Genomic DNA, 16,969 nt, shown 5'->3' on the forward strand with positions numbered 1-16,969 from the left:
TACAGGCCAGTCACTGAGCCAAGGGCAGTGGAAATTCCCTCCCTCATTCTTTCTAATGACTCTTTATAATGAATGTTCAGTGAGTTGAGGCTCAAGGAAGTAGAGTGGTCGAGGCTGCATAGTTAACAGGTGGCAGAGCCGGAACTTGAACCCGGGTCTGATTGACTTCAAAGTCCATGACTTTAATGCCAAGTTTATGCTGCTTCTTAGCCTGTGCCAAGACAACAGAGATCAAGAAGGTACAGTCCTTGTTCCCAAGAAGCTCAGCGTCCAGGAGCAGGGAAACATGAACGCACCCAAGTTGCAGTCGGGTGAGGATAGGAATAATGGATGCATGTGCCGGTCCTGAGGTGGCACAGGGAAGGAAGGTGTCATCCTGGATGATGTATAATTCACGATTCATGACAAGTGACAGGAGTCCAACTCAAACGGGCGGTGGTGGGGCAGAGAGTAATTGGCTCATATTTTAGAAAAGTTCATGGAGTGGCTTCAAGCATGGCTTGATCCAGGAACTAAAGAAGGCTAACAAGAGTCTCTCCCCAGCTTCAGGCTGTGCTTTTGGCCTCGTTGACTTTAGTTTTAAGAAGGTTCTGCTCCCTGAAAGGCAAGATATCCACCGAAGGCACCTGGTCAACACTTTGCAAAGTCAAGGTGGTTAGCAACCCTAAGGAGGGTCCCTGTTTACTTTTCATTTCAGCCAAATACCCAGAATGGAGGGTCTTTGAGTTTCCTGGGGTGATAAGCCACTCTCTTCTGTGGTCAGAGGTAGAACCACTGCTCAGCTATTGGCCAGATCTGGGTCACCTGCTCACTCCTGAAATTAAAGGAGAGCCAGCCCCCAGCACACCGCGGTGCTGGCACTGGAGAAGGGGCAGCGGGGGCTGAGTGGCAGACAGGCGGTGCCCACCCAAGGTCGGTCAGGCCAGGGAGGTTTACGGAGGAGAACCCCTGCAGGGAGCTTTGTCCTGAGGGACAGACAGAAGCTCCCTGAACAGAGCTGGGATTGGGAGGAGAAGGGCGTCTCCCTCCAGCGAAGCAGCAACGTGTGAACTAATAGTCTGGCAGAGCTGGAGGCCAGAGCGTACATGGGAGAGGAGTGTGACATGAGACTGCAGGGGGACAGGCCAGGGCCTGTGGGCCTGGGGGCCATGCTCGGGAGTTGGAACTTGCTACTGCAGACACCCCGGGGGGGTAGGGCCTGATGAGCAAGGGCAAGGGCTCTGGGCTGGACCTCCTGCCCTGCCCCTCCCTCTCTGTGCAACTGATTCTCAGCCTCCACTTCTGTAAACTGGGGAGGATACGACGCAGCCTTTGCAGAATTGAAGTGAGGGCAAAATGAGGCAAATCCACGGTGAGCGCAGAAGCAGTACCTAGGAAGTGCTCAGAAACACAAACCATTACCATGGACAGATTTTAAGCATCAGAGGGACATGCTCTGATCTACGCTCTAGAAAGCTCTCCCTGGGATAAGGTGGAGGATGGAGGCCAGGAGACCAGTGGGAAGAGGCAAATGTGATGCTTCAGGTCCTGGTGAGAGACAGAGAACGGCTGCAGGGAGACGGAGAACACAGGGCTGACGGGAGAGGACTGACGGAGAGAAAATTCCACTGCACTTGGCAAAGGATGCGATGTGGGGAGAGGGAAGAATGCAGGATAAAAATAAACAGGAAGACAAAAATCTATCCTTGACCTTGGATCCCTTAACTTTTCACTTTTGAACAAATAAATTGTCTCACATAAAATTCGACCATTTTCCCTAGGCGTTTTTTTTTTTTTTTTTTTTTCTACTTTAAGTATCTCAGAAATATACCTCTGGATGATTTGATTCCCAGTTTTGGAATCTTAGAGCTTTGTGTTTAACCTGAATGTGCTTTGAATGTCCCACCTGCTCCCACTTGCTTCACCTGAGAAGTTTGCCCCGTTTTCTAGGCCATGAACTTGGGCTTGTTTGTGTGAATTTGCAAGCAATTTTATTCACCAGGATGAATCTAAATCTAAATAAGTTTCCGGGACTCAACTTCTAATGAATCCTCACCAAAAATAAATGAAAAAGAGGAGGAAGAGAAAGAGGAGGAGGATGGGGAGGTGAAGGAAAAGGAGGTGGGAGGAGAAAAAGAAAGAGCAGCAGCCCTTGAGAATTCAAAAGAAAACAGAAACAACCAGAAAAGCCCCTCAGCCACTTCACAAAATCTTTCACAAGAGCCATTTGATGTCTAACTGTTAATAGTGATGACGCTGAGACTTTGTACTGAACTTTGTCATTTCGAAGCCATTTTTTACAATCATTAGTTAATCCGTAAATGAATCAGAAACATATGGATCATATTTCACTGGAATCACATGATTTTAAATCAGAGGAAAACTGATGTAGGGAAAACAAACAATAAAAGGGCTTTAAAAATTGTTTTTTCTTACTTTTTGGTTTTGTTAAGGCCGAGCGCTTGATGACTGAGTGAAACGTTTTGTGGATGCAGATAGGATCAGGTTGTTCATGGAGTTTAATGAGAACATAAACCTCGGATTTCCATGACAACACCCACGCTTCCCTGGGTGGATACGCTAGAGGTAAGGAAGGAATAAACAGGTATATTTACCTGTCCAGGAGCCCAATAAATCTTCCCTGGGGAACCAGCTCCTGGGTACAACAAAGCAAAGGCCCCTTAGGCACTCCAATGTCAAACTGCGATGCACGGTGCACGTTTCAGAAGAAGGACCCGTGGCCTTTCAGTGCATCGCTCTCTGCTGTGGCGGGATGTGGGCAATTCTCCAGACACCTGAAGCCTGGTTATTAATCATAAAAACAATAGTAGCTGAAGCCTAGTGAACTGTTACTATGAGCCAGGCACTGTTCAAGTACTCGACGTTCATGAATTCATTTAATCTCATGCCGACCCTGTGTCCTATCTTCCCCTGTATACACAGGAAAGAGAGGGGGAGGATGGTCATGTACGTTATTCCCGATGACCGGCGGAGACATGGTGAAGTGTATCTTCAAACCCAGGCAGTGGGCTCTTAAGCACGAAGCTGGACTGCCCTTCTCGGCCTGGTGGGGGTCTGGGGAACCTCCCTCTCCTTTCTCCTGGTCACCCAGCACACACGGGGTGGCTTAAAGCATTCTTTTGTCATGTTCCCCAGGGTTGTCTCTCTCAAGGATGGGATCTCATGGAGACACCAACTCCAAGCCCAAGCCTGGAGACCCCTTGTTCCTTCTGGGCCCTGGAGAATGAGCTCCCCACTGGGCTTGGCCTCCAGCCCCCCTGCACAGAGTGGCTGACAGAGTGGAGGGCTCCTTGTGGAGGCAGGGGATGCCAGTGGCCGGCAGCACACACTTTCCCTAGAAAGCATCATTTCTGTTCAAAGAGCAGGGTCTTCCGGGGTGAGAAAAACCCGCACTCCGAGGAAGATGGGAGAAGAGGTCTCTGGGTGCTTTTGCACGTTCCCCCCACTCCTCCCTCACTCCACTCCAGCCACGTGGGCCCCCCTTCTGTTCCTCACGAGCACCAAGCACTTCCCCACCCTGCTTCCCCAGCCTTTGCCAATGCTGGTCCCTTGGCCTGGAAAACCCTTTCCCAAGGCCTTCAGGCCTCAGCTTAGCTGAGAAAGCTCTCCCAGCCATCTCTGACCACACAGTCCAAGTAGGCCCCCTTTACTCTCTCACGGCCCATGGCTTTCCCCTTCCGTGCCTTATCCCAGTTTGTAACTGCATGTTTATTTGCTCACTGATGTGTTGATTCTCTCTCCCCTTCTCATCTGTGCCCCTCAGGAAGCTGTGTCTCTTTGCACCTTTGGTGTCCAACAAAACCGTACCTAGCCCAGAGCCGCATACTGAGCCTGGATCACACAGTATGTGCTCAAAAAATATTTAATTAAATGAAAAAGTATCAATCAGATGCTGATCTCGCAGTGCAATTCCGATGAGAGAATTTTCTCTTCTTCGTTTGCTACTTCTGGCGTTTAAACTCCATGGCAGCTGGACTGGAGTCCGGGGAGACTCACAGAAAAGTATTTTCATTTTATTTTAATTTGACAAACGCATGGAGCTGGGAACCTGGGACATGGAAACTGGAAGTACGAGGCCCTGCCCTGAGGGGCTCCAGTCCATTGCAAGAGAACAATTCAAACTTTTGCCAGCTTGAGGGATGCATGCAAGAAGACTGCGGCAGAGTTGGGATGGATGAGCATGACCTTGCCTGGCAAAGCAGGGGCAAGGGCATCCCAGGCAGAGGGCAGAAGAGGCAAAGGCCTAGAGGTGGGAGAGATCTTGGCATATTTGGGGAACTTCTCATGGGTTAGCATGGCTGGCGTGGAAAAGGTGGCAGAAGATGAGGCTGGAGAGAGCCAAGCCACAGCCAAACCCTCCAATGTGTCAGGGTTATGCAGTGGGGACCCCTGAAGGCTTTGCACCCAGAAGTGTGGTCGGGTCCTTCTGTTCGCACAATGACCAGCATGGAGGGGGCAAGACTGGGGGGCAGGGAGACCAAGAGGGGGTGAGGGAACAGATCAGAGTGCTCTTCAGAGGTAGACCTGACTGGACTGGGCTTAGATTCCACATTCAGGGAGAGGAAGAAAGTGCAAGAGGTTCGGGAGTCCCTGCAGGAGTGGCGTCTCCTGCATCCGATGTCCCAGGGGTGCCGGGCTCTTGTGGCAGACTCTCAACTGAATAAGCATCATCCTCAAGGTCTGATCCCACGTTCACTGGCAAATCCCCCGCGGTACCCAGCTCCACCCTGCCCCCAATAGAATTTCTGGAAGACTCTCTGAATGTCAAGGCCTTTTAAATTCATCAACTGCAGGGTGAAGTCGCCCAGCTCTCACCCCCAGCAATAACTCCTGGGTTCAAGAGCAGCAGGGAGGAGGATCTACTCTTCGGCTCAGCTGAAACTGTTGTTTCCCTCACAATATAAAACCCCCAGTTCACGAGGGTGGGCGGGCAGGGCTCCAAGAGCAGAACGCTGCTTTCTTGCTCTGGGTTCAGAGCCAAGATTTAATTTTTAATTTTCGAAAACATGAGCGGTCAGACCATGGCTGGAAAATTGAAACGATCCTCTGAGCACCTCAGCATCTCCCACACGGACCTTCCCGACGGCAGAGCAGGATGACCCTGGAAGGAGCCGCACCTCACAGCTTCCGAGCCTGATGAACTGTGGAGGTTTAGCTTTTCTTCTTGGGCTGCAACCAGCGATACCTGCCCAGCTTCTCATTCTCGAGCTCTGTGTGACCTCGAGCTAGAGTGTGATTCCGAGCTTCTTCAAACCTTAGTTTTCTCATCTGGTAAAAGGGAGTATTAACATATAACCTCACAGAGCTGTTGTGAGGAACAAAAGAGATACACATGCTAACTCTTAAGACCATGCCTGTCAAATATGAGGTGTGTAATAGGAAATAGTCTAGATTTCGCTTGGTTATAAACTGACCCAAGGCTTTTAATTTAGAGGATTGAAAGTTACATCAACAATAACTTTGCCCACTCATGCCCCCATATCCTCCTCCTCTTTGGCCAAGTCTGTGCAAACTTTGAGAAGAGAGGGAAGCTGGGAGGCTGTGTGATCTTTAGCAAGTCTCTGAACCACTCTGGGCCTTAGTTTATTCATATGTAAAATGGGAGCAGTAATGCCCACCAATCTCAACATGTGGATCCAAAAGGGAGTTACGCTTACCCAGCGCTCAGGAGTGAATCCCCTGATGGAGGGATGAGCTATGTGCGTGGTTCAGGATGCTGACCATGAGAGGGCAAGAGGACTTCCTCTCCTTTCCTTCTTTTTTTTTTTTTCCTGCGGTACGTGTGCCTCTCACTTTTGTGGCCTCTCCCGTTGAGGAGCACAGGCTCCGGACGCGCAGGCTCAGCGGCCATGGCTCACGGGCCCAGCCGCTCCGTGGCATGTGGGATCTTCCCGGACTGGGGCATGAACCCGTGTCCCCTGCATCGGCAGGCGGACTCTCAACCACTGTGCCACCAGGGAAGCCCTCCCTCCTTTCCCTTTCAAGAAGGAAAGGAGCACTTTGTGCCCTAGAGGACCAAGGTCCCCCCGGCCCATGAAAGAGATAAGTGGCTTTGCCATTTTCACAATTTTAAGATCAGAGACACGAAGAACTCACTTGTCTGAAAGGGGCTGATTCCGAGGGGAGGAAGAGGGGTGGAATTTGCAAGGATGGGCACGTGGTGGAGGGTGGTAGGCACCAGATGCAGCAGACAGGGGCCTCCCACACCCATGAATTGCCCTAGGGGAGTAGAATCTCCAAGGAGGACAACACACGGCTGGACCTTTGGAACAGGACCAGCTATGTGATATGCAGGGCCCAGGGCAAAATGAAAATGTGATCCTTCATTCAAAAGTTATTCAGAATTGCAAGACAGTGACAAGAACATTAAACCAAGCACTGGGCCCCTCTGTGCATGGGGCCTTGTGCAACAGCACAGGTCAGACACCCATGAAGCTGGCTTTGCCTTGCTTTGGCCTCAGAAGCCCCAGCAAAGTTTCCACAGCTCAGGTGGGCATCAAGGGAGTGAACGTCATAAGCAGAGAAGCCTTTGCCCTCCATCGGACCTGGGGACCTTGGACAAGTGAGGAAGACCTGATGCCCCGGTCTGAGTATTGCTCTGCATAAAGTTCCCAGAATTCTTCACTAGTTTAGGGAAACAAAGCTCCTCCCCAACTCTGTACCCCTAAAGAGCTGAGGCTGAATATCCTGCCAGCCAGCTGGGTATGGAGCCAGATTTGACATGACTTAGAAGAATGGAGAAACATGACCATCCTTGTGTCAGAGGGCTGTGTGGCAAAGGCTGCTCAGGCTGAATTTCATTTAATCCACAGAACAGTCCTATCTGCAAGCCTATGTTGACTCAGTAATAAAATTCACACTCTAAGCCAAGCTCTGTGCTAAGCTATTGCCTTAGCTCAGGTAACCCTCAGAACTGCTATCCTATGGGGCAGTCACTATTATTAGTCTTGTTTGCAGATGGGGACACAGAGACTCAGAGAGGTTAAATAATTTGCCCCAATTCTAAGAACTAGTATGTGGTGGAGCTGAGATTTGAGCCTCGCTATCTGGCTTCAAGAGTCTCTGCTTAACCACTCCACTGCACCGTGGACTAAGCCAGAATGGCTGTCTTCTTTAGCTCTTGTGATATAACTTCTCCCATCTCTCCCTAGTTCATTTTTGTCTTTCACTCTGCATTCCTCAGTCTTAGTCTCTCCTGTGCTCGTGTTCTTAACTGCCCGTGCCTCCAATCCTGGATGGAAGCGGATGGAGTGATCAGAATGATCTTCCTGGCTCCCCTACAAGTCGCCTTGCCCCTTTGCACCCCACACGACTGCATGAGAGAGGGAAGGGTGGTGCCATGTCACGTATGAGGAAACTGAGGCTCCAAGAGGTGAAGTCACTTGGCCAAGGTCACTCAGCTGGGATTGAAGCCAGGTCTGAGTGATCTCAGAGTCCCACTAACAAAAGTCAGGGTGCATTTTCTACAGCAATTCGGTGAAGCAGGAAAAAAAATCCAGACTTTTTCACATCAGGGAATACTGTTCTCTGATGTCCTGCTGTGTAGGACAATTCCTTCTCCTTCTGGCCTCAGCTTCTCCATCTATAAAATGGGAAGCACCGAGCCACTTACAAGAGCACATGTTCTACTGTCTAAACTCCCAGTTTAAATTCCAGCATTGCTGGCTGTGTGATCTTGGGCAAGTTACTTAACCTCTCTGTGCCTCAGTTACCTTATCTATAAAACAGGGATGGGGATAGTTATGTCTCTACCTCTTAAAGTTGCAAAGTTAGATGAGACTAAAGTGTGGAAAGCATTCAGCCCAGAGCCTGGCACATAGTAGGCACTGAGTAAATGTTAGATCTTCTTATGAACATGAAAGGTTGGTTGAGATCTTTTCCAGCTGGATCCTAAAGACACCCATGCGTGGCCCCCAAGAAGTCTGGACCTGGTTTCCTGCAGCTTTGGGACAGATGTACAGCTGGGGTTGGCACTCCCCCAGTGGGGGCATTGGTGGAAGGGGCAGCTGACACCCTGAACATGAGCCTGACCAGTGACCCGAGAGGTATCACCTGGGCATGAGGTAATGGAAGACTGGAGCTTGCAGCAAGTGTGATGGCACACATCATCCCTCGAGTGGCAAGAAACAGGTGACCAAAGTACCCCGGGGCTCTCCGCTGGGGGGCAGCCTGGCCCAGTCCTGGCTGCCCATCATACTGTGTCTTTGTGTCCACCCTCCGCTGGGGGGACCTGGGCTGGAGCTGAGCTGAAAAGACTTCCTCACCACTGAATGAGCAAGCGTCTGTTGCAGGGTTGCTCCACCCCACTTCCCCACCCTGAGAAGGAGAAAGGCAAATGGAATCTAGTCAGACTAAATGGGTGGAGTGAGCCGTGACTTCCTCATCTGTCACACTGGTGGGTACCTGGTGGGAGCCAGACCCTTGAGGTTCAAGAGGTAAGAGGACCTGACTCTGACCTACCAAGTGTTTGGGGCATGGAAGGGAGACAGACCTCAGAAAGTGCAGCGGTGCTATTTATGACGATTTAGAGGAGCACAGAGAAAGAAAGCGGCCAAGGGGAGGAGAATCGGAGAGGCCTTCTCAGAGGAAGTGACCCTTGAGCTGGGGCTTGCAGGGTGAGTAGTCTGCCAGGCAGTCAATCACAGGGAGGGTGTTCCAGGCAGAGGGCACTGTATCAGCAAAGGCAGGAGGCATGAAATAGCGCCAAGCTTTCCAGTATCTACAAGCACTAGCTGTAAAGGATACAAGTAAGTAAGAGATGGGTGATAAGAAGGTTTTCAGGGGCCACAGAGATGTTACTTATTGGAAGCTTCTTGGGACATACAGGTATCATCTCATTTCCTGTGCCCATTTTACAGATGAGGAATCTGAGGCTCAGGGAAGTAGTGCACTTTCTGCAAGATCAACTAACAGTAAGTAGGGCATCTTAGGCTGGAAGCCAAGTTCACTTGCTCTAAAGCTTAAGGTCTTGACTGCCCTGACCACCTCTTAAAACCCTGGGAACACTCAAAAGCCTTGGTAAGGAGTTTGGATTTTACCCTGAGGGCTGTGGGGGTCTATAGAGCATTCAAGCAGGAGAACGAGGGGGTCACATTTGCAATTAGCAGGCTCACCGTGGGATAGAGCAGAGGATGAACATGAAGCATCCAGATGGCGTGAATTCAGAAAATCAAGCCAGCCCAGTGTATGCCAGCCCTGGTGTCACCTCCTGACTCGGCACCATAGCCCCACAACCTGGGCCCTGATCATCTTTCCGGCCCCTCCTCTCCATATACGCTCCAAGCATAGTGCAATTATTTCAGCTCTGCCCTGCTCCAGGCCTTCTCTTGTCCCATTTAGCAGCCCCTGGGCAACCGGGGGAACCGGGGTTCCAAGGTGGCAACACCTCTTGAGAAAACCCTCCGTTCCATCACCCTCCTGAACCACAAACTCACCCCAAATGTCCATTCCCCCATACTCATTCACCACCTCCCTCCTGGTCTTAGAGACATTGTCTAACAAACCAGGCACCTAAGAACAGTTTTAAGGAAAGTTTCCAATCATTAGGTCTGAGCAATTTTGTTGTCTTAAGACTTGGAAAAAAGTGGGTCAGTTCAGGGACCTTCTATTCTGAGAACACTGACTTGTCTACTCCCCACCGTTCAGCCCCTGCCAGGCTGGGTTGGGGTCCCTCCTAGGCCCCTCCATCATCTGAGCCTTCATCCCTCTGGGTTTGCATGCCCACCTCTCCCACCAGGCCAGGTCTTACAGAGCTCCCTGTCTGAAGCCTGGCACGTGGCTCAGCACCTGCGTAACTACTGATTGCCCTAATGAATATGGAGCATCGTAATGATCAGCCCAGACGGAAGGATGCCCAGGGTGGGACTGTGAAGGTGGGGGCCGCCTGGGCCCAGCATGGAGGGATCCCTTTATGAGCCATCTCCACCTCTGATCAGGGACCAGGATGGGCAGTGCCTGCAGGTGATGGAGACATGCTGCGACAAGGTGGGTACCTCACTTCCTGGGTGTCTCCCGCTCCTGGGGGATGGTTGCTTCTATCCTTGATTCTCATCTGAGGGAGTCATAGAGTATCAGCCGCCTGGTCAGCCTGTTGTAGGCACCTGCTAACCCAGGTCCCTATTATAAGGGACCCATAGTCTTGCCCTCCTTCATCTTGGGAGGTGGGGGGAGCAGGGGATGCCCAGGGCTACCTATTCCTAGAAATGCTGGGATACCCAGTGCTTGGAGTGAAAAGCACTGTGGTCCCTAAGGCACAGCAGTGAATTTTTCCATATTAGTAAGAAGATGGGGAATTAAAATCTGTTAGCTTCTCCGATGTGCCAAACACTTTACATACTTTGTCTCTAATATTTACACCAGCCTTAGAGATGGCTACCCACCTCCCCACACTTAACAGATGAGGAAACTGAGGCTCAGAGAGGCAAAGTGGCAGGTCCAAGGTAACACGCTGAATGGGTGGTTGAGTGGGGTTTGAACTAGTTTCTATATGGCCTGAGAGTGTTCCCAGGAACACTTCAGCTGGCTGGATGCTGCACCCTAGTGCTCTGTGACCCTCTCCCATCGCCAGGACAGGGGTTCTTGGCCTCCTCCACCCACTCGAGGCTCATGCTGCCCAGTCCTTGTTGCAGCTGCCAAAGGGCTGGGACCTGATTTGAATTTTGGTTTCTCTCCACTGCAGCCCAACAAAGGTTTTTATTGGAATGCCCCTCAGATTTCCAGACTTTGAAGATGTTTCAACAGTGCAGTAAAAGGCAGGTCTTTGCCACAACAAAAGGCAGAAATATCACCAAGGAGTAAACAGAATTCCTTGGCCTCTTCAGAGCATGTGTCAACATCTCTTTTTCTTCTCCTTTCCCCCATTTTTCTTTTCTTTTCTGCAGATTCAGAGCTTGTTGGGGAGGGTGCCTTGCTGGCACTGATGGGGTGGGCCACGGGCTGCCCCAAGTTCAGCATCTCCGCCTCAGAACAGATGCTGGGGCTTTGGTAAACTGAGAAAGCGTAAACTGCTGCGAGATGCTTTCCTGACGACCACAATTACCCACATGGAAAAGCCATTCTGCAGTCCCAGCCCCCTCGCCCTGCCCCCTGGCACACACATGTGGCGTGCTGCAGCTCCAGAAACAGGCCTTCCCAGAACGAAAATGTATGTGACAAGTACAAAACGGCTTGATTTCAACTGATGGCTGGAAATTAAATGGTTTTGAAATGTACATGCTTAAAAACAATTTCGGCCGAAAGCATACCCATTTAATATTGCGTCTCTAAATGAGGCCTCGCTCCTCAGGCAGGCTCATAACGTGATGAAAACCAGCAGTCAGACCCCACCTGGGACCCCCAATCACCAAGGACACGATACCCAGGGGCAGGGTGTATATGTAAGTGTGTGTGAATGTGTGAGTCCATGAGTACTCGTATGAGTGTATGGCCGCATGAGTCCGTGTGTGTGTGTGTGTGTGTGTGATCTTGTGTGTGTCTCTGTGTGTGTGTAGAGGGATAGAATGGGGAGCAAGATGTTGCCCTTCCATATTTTTTCAAGTCAGCAAATGTCATCTGAGCACACACCTTGTGCCTGAACAAGGGAGGGGGTGGGGAGAGTGTTGATCACAGGAAAGGAGAGGTCATGGCCTCTCAGAGCTTATAGGCTATTTGAGGCACTGCAACCAAGTCAAGGAAACAGAGCAAGCCAAGCCCATTTTTGTGTTGAACTAGAAAGGGGAAAGGGAAATTAACTGATCAGGCATACACTGAGCATTGGTATGGAATCGGGAAGAGTTGCTGAGCTCTGAAACCAGTGAGCTGGATTCATCTCTACAGCTTCTTGACTGTGGGACCTGGGGCAAATCACTTCTCCCTGGGCCTCCATCTCCTTACCGATAAAACGGGGCTACTAGAAGGTATCGTGCTCGTGCCAAGCACTCAAGAAATAATGCTCATGTTATAATCACTTTCCCTGGGTGGCACCTATGGGGTAGGCATCATCTGCCCATTTTAGAGATGAGAAAACCGAGGCCTCCCAGCCTCAGCGGCACACAGCGGCAGAGTGAAGACTGGAATCCAGAGCCATCTGGCTTCGGAGCCCACCCCGTCACCTCCCCTGCTGAGGCTCTGACCTCCAGAAATACTGGTTTTAGAGACAGGAAAGCCGATTCAATGGGGTAGGAAGGAGAGGTCTAGCAGAGGGAAAGCTTCCCTGGTGGGGAACATCATGGACACAGACACCCAGACAGGACCTCTTTTTCAGAGTGAGAGAGGTAAATAGTTCTTCTCTGTGGGATCTGGGAAAGACCCTGGGGGTTGAGTGGTGACCAAGACCCAGCCCTGGGCCCTATAAAATACCATTTCACCCTGACCACATCTTTCCCCCCGACCAATGATCATTCCATAGGCCCTGTTGGCCCCTTCCCAAGAAGAGAGGCTGAACATCACAGTTAGAAGCAACTACCTTTTCTAATGTTCACATCCATCAAAAATAGAATGGGCTCCCTGGAAGGGAAGGAGATCCTCATCAACGACTAGTCTGGGATATTGTTGTAGAACTGAATAGATCCTGGAACATGCAGCCGTTCAGTGGCTGGTACAATTTAGTGTGACATTATATAACAAGAGGCTCCATTCATCCAATCAGATACTCGGCAAACATTTATTAGCACTGACTGTATGCTAAGACCTGTGCTGTGCACAGGGGATTCCGAATTAATATAACATAATCCTTGCCCTCAAGAAGCTCCTGTTCTAACTTAATTCTCTCTCTGCCCCTCAGCCCTTTTCCGATTCTCAGTTTGTTTTGGTTGTGGACTAAGTTTGATGGACTATGGTTTCCACTATCTAGGTAAGTATGTTGAATCTTGGGTATTTATGATTCTTTTTAAAAAGTCTTTAAAACAAGGCATTTTAGGTTGCTTTAGATTGTCTTTGCTAGCATGAGGCCTGTTTTCTTCTCCAGCAGGGTTCCTCAACATCAGCACTATTGACTTTTGGGGTCACGTAATTCTTCCTTGTGGGGGTCTGTCTTGTGTTAACAGCCTCCCTGGGCTCTACCCCCTGGATGCCAATAACATCTCACTGCCCAGTTGTGACAAACAAAATGTCCCCAGATATTGCCAAATACCCCCAGGGGACAAAATAGTCCTCAGTTGAGAACAACTGTTCTAAAGGATTCTCTCCACTAATACAAGGACCAAAATAAGATCAATAAAGGAAATTCAGGGTCCCTGCACCTCAAGAACTTATAATTCTCTAGGGCCTACAGAAATTAGCCACATGGAGAATAAAGCCTCACCAAGGACCTACTGTGCACGAGGCATCTGGCAAAGTGCTGCCGGGGAGGAGAGAGCCCCAGTTCTAGGTCAGACAGTCTGATAGTCAAATCCCATAGAAAAACCATGGGGTTCCAATACCAGTTTCCTCATCAGTAAGTGGTATTATTGTGAGCATTTGCATGAAATCGAATTTGTACGAAGCACAAAGTAGGTACAAAGTGAGTGTCCAGTCAAGGTGAATCCCCTGCCTTTCTCCAACCCTGTCCCCACTTTTCCAGATCCTGGGGTCAGCTGTAGCAAATGCATCTGGCTAGCCACTTCACCTCCCATCTCCACTGTCCCCATCCAGACCAAGCAGCAAGGTAATACGGTGTCTCCTTGGGGAGCCTGGTAAACAGATACCCCAGTATCTCCAAGTTGGAACTTCCAGGGTCTGGAGTAACCCCATCGCCCTCCCCAGGCTGCTCTTCTTTTATTCCACTCACACAGCATCCAAAAATAAAAAAAAGACAGTTCCACAAGGCCAGGCTTCGAAAGCATAAAATTAACGTCAGAAAAGTCCTGAACTTTAGCTAGCACAGTATTGGGCAAATTTGGAGTGCCATTTGCATTCGTTTCAAGCAGCTCTTGGAGGGGTTCTGGGAAACCTGTTGGGCAGTGATTTAAGGTTTCATTAGTCACTGGATGCACAGGCATCGTAGAGCTCTGAGCATCATGGTTCGTGAGCAGCTGAAAACCTGAGATCAAGTGCAGGGAGGACTCTGGCTGCCAAATTTCAGGGCAGAGGGAAAAAAAAAAAAAAAAGAAATCTGGAATGTGTTTCTACTTACTGTCCATTCCAGTAAAATGAAACGGTCTCTCCTCCAAACATGTGTTACTGCTTAGGCCAGAAACTGTATATATTGGTCTAAATCCAGAATGGTCTATGTGACATATTACTCCATATGACAAAATTACTACAACCTGCATTCTCTGTAGAAAGCCTGTTGCAACAGTATAGGATGATAATTTGTTGTACAACAAAAGTACATAATAATTTCATGTCAATGTGGGCCAGGCCTTGGGATTTTCAAAGGGAAATTTCGGGTACATATGGACCAGTGCTGAATAGGCCCCCCCCAACCCCCCCACCTCCACTCGCACACATGCTCATATGGTGTGTGATCAGGCTGGGAGAAAGTGGGGCTTTATTTATAACACACCATATTCTACATGAAAGTGACAAGAACACACACACACACACACACACACACACACAAAATCGAAAACCTAAAAATAAAGCCAAATGGAAATCTGGTGTTCTCATGCGTGAGGCATCAGTGGCCAGAGCTGATTCACCTACCAAAGGGGGAGGAGAAAAAAGCCAGGCATGTTCATCTTTCAGCGCTGAGCTCTTTCGAACCCATCCAGAGCGAAGCCACGTGAATTCCTCAAGACCCCCCAAACCACAGCCTCCTCTTTGGCCCTTGTCTGGGCTAAGGTTTCATTACGAACCCCGGGCCTCGTTCCAATCCTCTCATCTGTCCCTCTAAGCGGCTCCGACAGATCACTCCACAGTACACGGATTCTCGTCGGGATAATGTCTTGGAGAGGAACAACCTGGAATCTGATCCAGTCAGAGTGCGTTAACGGGAAAGCATTTCTTTATGACACTTTTCACAAAGCAAGATTGCAAACCGGGGAGAAATATATGACTAGAAAAATTGAATGCAGAACATAAAACAGCTCAATTGTTAATACTTTGTAGTGTGACACCATTTTTCCTGCTGTGGAAACTTCGGTTATGGGATAACGTTAAAACGTTCTTTTCTCTTCCCTCCCTCCGTCATTCCCTAAATTCTTTCCCTTTCTTCCTTCTTTCTTTTCCTCCCTTGCTCTTTAGCTCTCCTCCCTTTCTCTTTCCTTCCATCTTCTTTCCCAGTGGATATATTTTCAAAGAGGGAGAAAAAAGAGATCTTTCTGGGGAGATTTTGCAAAGTCCTTCTTCCTACTTGTTCCCCCAGAGAAATAGGACATCCAAACACCACTGATTCCTCCCACATCATGTCTGAATTTCAAACCTACTGTTCTCCCAGAAAATTAGCTGGGCTCTTCTCAAACACACTGAAAGTGTTCCTATAAGGAAAAGATCTTGTAAAAGCCCTTTATGTCTCAATTACATCAAAATCTTACTTAAAGTGTGTCTGCTATCAAGGGCCATGGCTTAAGCTACCGTGGCTTAAGGGAAACGAGCTTTTCTCTCCAGTCAGCCTGGAAAGCTCGACCTGTCTCCTGGGTTTGGTGACCGTCGAAAATCTATCTTCTTAGAGTTTTTTGGTTCAATAAAACCTGAAACATATTTTGCCTGGCATTTTTCCTCAGGATTTAAAAACCCGTATGCACTTTATGGCAAATGAGATCCATATGGCCCTGATTCATTGATACTTAAGCCATTAGGATGCTGTTTTGTAAGAACACTTTGATGTCCAAGGGCCATCGAGCTGTTTGGAGGGCTTTTTTCTTCTTCACAAACAGGAAGTTTTCCTTTCTTGAGGTGTACACAGAGTGAGAGGCCAGCTCCCCCAGAATGAGTGACAGTGAGCGGGAAGTGGTTCTGGCCCGTCAGGATGTGTTTATCCTTGTGGCCACAGGACGGCCCCTGACCCTGCTCCTGGGCATAGGGTGGGAAGGCGTCTTGTGTAAGGAGCCTTGGAGCAGGGAAGGAGCCTGGCCCTGGCGCCTGGGTCATGAATGCACTGCCCACACCCTTGGGACTCAGATCCGTCTCCCAGAGTGGACTCAACATGCCTTGGCATGTTTATGGCTTTAATGGGACATCAAAATAACATGTGACAAACAGCAAAAGAGCATGGCTGGGCAGCAGAGGTGGGGTGGCATCTGCCTTCTTTTCTCCTGGACTGTTGTGGGGAGGGTGACCTTGGCTTTGTTCAGGGGATGGGTAGGAGTCAAGAAAGGAGGTTTAGGGACAGTCGCAGGTGTGGCAGAGGCCATTCCTGGGGCCCCCAAAGGCTGCGGTATTTGATGTGGTGATCGGGGACCAGCCTGCAGCTTACAAGGTCCCGGTGGACTCCATCACCCCCAGGGCGGGGAGAGAGCAAGCCAGGGCTTTGAACTCCAGCAGGCCTGGGCTGGGAAGGCCACTCTGCCACCTGCCAACTTGGACGAGTGGCTTCACGTTTTGGAGCCTCCGTGTCCCCATCTGTGAGCAGTAACACGCAGCCCTAAGCGTTGTTACGAGAAATCATGAAAATTACCCCAGCTGTCACTTCCACGTCCAATGGACATTTGCTACTTTTTGGGCGTTTCAGAATCAGATTTGCGCTTTCCTGTCTGCCCACTGCTCTCTCTTGGGTGTTTCCTGGGTGGGAGTGTCCCTCTCCCAAGAGGCCAGATCCTATCCCTCCTCACAACAGTGCAGCCAGGGGCCAGATGCGTCACTTAGGCATGGCCAGTAGGATGCTTTCATCTGTGATTTTGAATTCTGAGCTTATGACTTCAGTACACAAGGACAGCGGGAGGTCTGATTCGCCCCAGCAGCCGTGGACCTGGGGACCATTTGTTTTTGTTGTTCAGTCCTGTCTCCTGATCCTGGGATGCTCTTGGTTCCCACTCCCAGTTTAATCCTAGCTCTCCAGCCACCTGTTGATTCTGAGAAAGCCCAGAGTCCTTCTAATGGGGACCCTTTTTGCTTAGGCTAGAGGGGATTTGTG

The sequence above is a fragment of the Mesoplodon mirus genome, assembly GCF_964341445.2.
Source record: "Mesoplodon mirus genome assembly, chromosome: 5".
In the NCBI taxonomy this organism is placed as follows: Eukaryota; Metazoa; Chordata; class Mammalia; order Artiodactyla; family Ziphiidae; genus Mesoplodon; species Mesoplodon mirus.